Below are 4,068 nucleotides of genomic sequence, written 5' to 3' on the forward strand. Positions count from 1 at the left end.
ACTAGGTGTTTTGAAGAAAACGAGAAACCTGGAGTTCGTCAAACGAAAATATATTTTGGTCCTTGCATTGGCACCAAACTTTTTTCGGAGCTTGTGCAACTTGAGTCAAGGCATTAAGTTGTTCGGTTCCCTCGTCATCCCGTAAATGGGACGAGCAAAATGAAGAAAATTCGAATTAAGACTCATGTGCCAAAACGATGGGCATTTTTTACCACTTGGCTTCTTATGCCTTTCATGGCGTAGTCAAATTTCCTGGGGTATTTGACTATTTTCGAAAAACACGCAAAGACAAATGGTGTTCGCGTAGTCCTCGGTGTAATTCAATCCAATAAAGTATAGTGAGGGAAACAGGGTTGCAAATTGCTGGATAATAATTTCTGTGTCCATAATTTACTTCTGCCTATTTGTACAATTTCCGACAAGGATAGTATTCTCGCCGTTCTTACTTTCCATCCAGCTTCACAAGCACAAAAACAGAGCACATCGCAGGCGAACATAAAATTGCTCGTGTCTGCTTGCAATCTCCTGCTTACCGGAAAAGATCCGACGTCGTAAAATGCCTTCTATATCCAATCTCCAGTGTTCGGGTAGACCATCTTGCTATGTGGAAGGTGTTGCATGTTTTTTTCATTCCGATGATGATCTATTTGCGTTGTGGAATATCAGAAGAAGTGGTAAACCTAGCTTCCTACAACTTGATCATCCTGACTTCTCACGAATGATCTAGTGTCACGTGGCATCTATTGGAATAATGCTAACTTATAAACTCTAAACTAAAATGCATTCGCTTGCACATAACGCTTGTGTCGGCTTCGCTGCTTGTCTACTCTTGTGCGCTGTCTTGTTTGTACCACGGTCTGAAAGGAAGCACTTCAAACCCAGCCCTTTGGTATCTATTATATGGTGGGACCTAGTTAATGAAGCGAGTATAACAGCATTGCGACTGACCTACCCATTTTGAAAGTGATCATTATTTTTCCTACATTGGAAAGTGACATAGCGTTCAAGAGTTGAAGTATTTTGGTGTTAACATGCAGTCATGTATGATCTCAACGTATGGTTTAGCTGGATTCTTTAGCTCTTGTCCTGTTAGGTACGAGCGGAAATCCAAAACGTACAAGTTGCTTGAGATGCAAACAGAATCAAATCGTGGTCTTTGGATTTCAGTGATCTTCTGCTCCCAAGCCGATATAACTGCCTTCAGAAGCCCCACGTTACGCACTCAAAATCTTTAAAATGAGTGCTAGGAAAGTGCGAAATGTCACCCTAAAACGGTAATAAAAAATAACTGCTTAGCCATTAGTAAACGAATGTAAATCAGTTAGAACCACTAAAATGCCGACGCCGTGAACCGTTTTCTAAGCACTTCAATACATCACACACTGGATCACACCGATAACTGTGGTGGCTGTTTGATAAGACCAGTTGTTTAACTCCCAAGCATTTTTGTTGACAAGGGGCGAGACCAACGCTTGTCGTTCCAAACTTCTGTTATAGAACATCATCCGAAGAACAGTTAAGTAGGGCTACTCAACGCTGTGTTTCACCCTTAATAGTTACAATGTTTGACCTTCCTGTGTGTTACATTTGGTGCAGACCAACAGTGCTCCTTATCTTATCTGGTGTTCATTGTCTAGCGGAAATGGATACAAATTCTTGTTTTGAAAATGCCCTCACGTTTTGGTCTTTGGTCTTATTCCCTCCAGCTTGTGTAGGTTAGAATGCACCTATGCTGTTTCAAACATTACTTTCCGCAAGCTATGTAATTACCCATTCCGCTTAGGACTTCACCGACTTTACACGACAGGTAAATGTGTGAGCAAACATCAGCCTCCTGATATCTTGCGTCCATTATAACACTTATGTTCTCCCTAAATATCTAATTAGCCTTAGGATTTCCGAGTTGAACAGAAATCCGTCTCGCCTTGTCTACCTTTTCATTGGTATTCCTCCGTCTGTAAAACTAGTTTCCAGAACATAAGAAATGTTCTCAAACAAGGTTACTCTCAGCTGCGCTATTTGATCGATCAATTCAGTTACATGGGTTACATCCAGACTTCAGATAATGAGGTTTTGAAGTCAAAACCTAACAAAGTGATTAGCATGTCTAGCGTAACAGTTGGTTTACTGACGATAATCCGCGGATGAGACCTATTAGTATTACTTATGTTTACGTTGTTGTCTCGAGTGTTTACAATTTCTTAATCAACCCTTCTTTCACAGCAGCTTGTTGTAGCGTGTAAATGAACCACAAGCTGTAAAGACAGGCCGAATTTCATAAATGTACCTGATATTCCACATGCTGAGTAATAGCTAACTATGAACAGTTGAAGGAATAATGAACACCCTTTCCTTCAATGTATATATATATATATATATATGACAGTGTCTGTCAGAAGTGACCTACACTGTGTCATATCGTTTCACTTCCCACCACCAACATTTCGAGAGTATTTTATGTATTCCGGATAAGTTAGATGAAGCATTTGAGTGATTATTGTCACCAATCGGGTGAACGGGCTGAGCGGAGCTACGGCGCCGCTCCACTTTACAACAACACAGAGATGTCACATTGATTAATTAGCAAAAGTTTGCAATGAACTGTCAAACCTAGTGAAAAATCGACCAACCAGTTGAACAGGCCATTTTACTGGTCAATTCTTGCAGCATTCTCCGATATATTTTATTTGTCAACCAAAGATGACTGTCAGGTCCACCAGCAGAATCGTTGTCAACTGAGTCACTAACTAAAGGACACTCATTTTTCAGCGTTTGGCGCGGACTAACAACTGCTTCTTTATAATGCTAAACTGTTCTTCTACACTGAGGTGAACCAGTTCAACAATAAACTTGAAGGTTCCCGTATTTTTCAATTTTTTCAGGGAAATGTACATTACATTCGTGCTAATTACAGCCTTACTAAAAGGCTGCAAGTCACTGCATTGCATATCCTTAAATTCTACACCATTTCCCTGGCCTATGGGCTGTGACATGTGACAAACCTGAGTGTAGTTTCAAATGAAATTAACGTACAGGCACAAGTGAACCGAAGCTCAGTTCTCATATTCATAATTGGATTACCTTGTTTTTCTTATTGTATGCGTGCTCTTTGATAATGTGTCGTTGCTTTCCAAAATACAGGAGCGCAGTTCACTGAAATTAAATGAAGAGTGCAGTATTGGCTGGGTGAGGTGGTAGTTCGGTCTATCTCGGGGATGTCGTTTCTTCAAAAGCGGTTCTTTTCCTTGAGGGTTTATTTTGATGGATGGTGGGAAATTCGAGTTGCGCCTAGAGCATGAGTCCGTTGTGTGCAAAGCACTGGGAAATATCTTCTACTCAAAAGGCTAGATTAGGTAATGTCTTGAAGTACTGGTAGCTCGAGTGAGGTTATTGGTTGTTGATCAGGTGATCTGTTCGCGAGCTTGCCAAATGACGTGCAAAAGTTTCCTCAACATACGAGCAGACATCATTAGTGAGCATTTAACTGCCGCTTATTTCCGTGCAGTTATATTTTGGTGTCATAATGATTATTCGCTCCATGTGTTGACCTCGGTAGAATATCAGATGAAGCAACTAGGCTAAGGTCAACTAATGGAATGAATAATCGTAATGACACTAAAATATAACTGCACGGAAGTTAGCGGCACTTATATGCGCACTGATGATGTTTCCTCGTATGGTGACGAAAAGTTTACAAGCCAATTGCCATGATCAGCGAACAGATCAATAGCCAACTGAGGCTAGATTTAATTGAAGGTGATGATCACTATAAACCACTAAATATAAACATGCTGATGGTCATTGAGGTTCCTCTATATTTCTCTCGGGTGTCCTTCTATGGATTTCTCAATAACACCGAGTTTTAAGCCATGACCGAATGCAGTCGGAAGTTGTTAAATTTGAGCTGACTGAAGTCTAAGTGTTTTTTACTGCAGCAAGAATGCACATTTTCTGGGTGTAATTCCGCATGGGATAGGTTGCACCACTTTGCCCATAGAGCATAGTTTTTAACAACTACCATTTTCAAAGGAGGACGATCTATTTCAGTATATACAAGAATAACGGTCG

The sequence above is a fragment of the Opisthorchis viverrini genome, assembly GCF_000715545.1.
Source record: "Opisthorchis viverrini unplaced genomic scaffold opera_v5_2, whole genome shotgun sequence".
NCBI lineage: Eukaryota > Metazoa > Platyhelminthes > Trematoda > Opisthorchiida > Opisthorchiidae > Opisthorchis > Opisthorchis viverrini.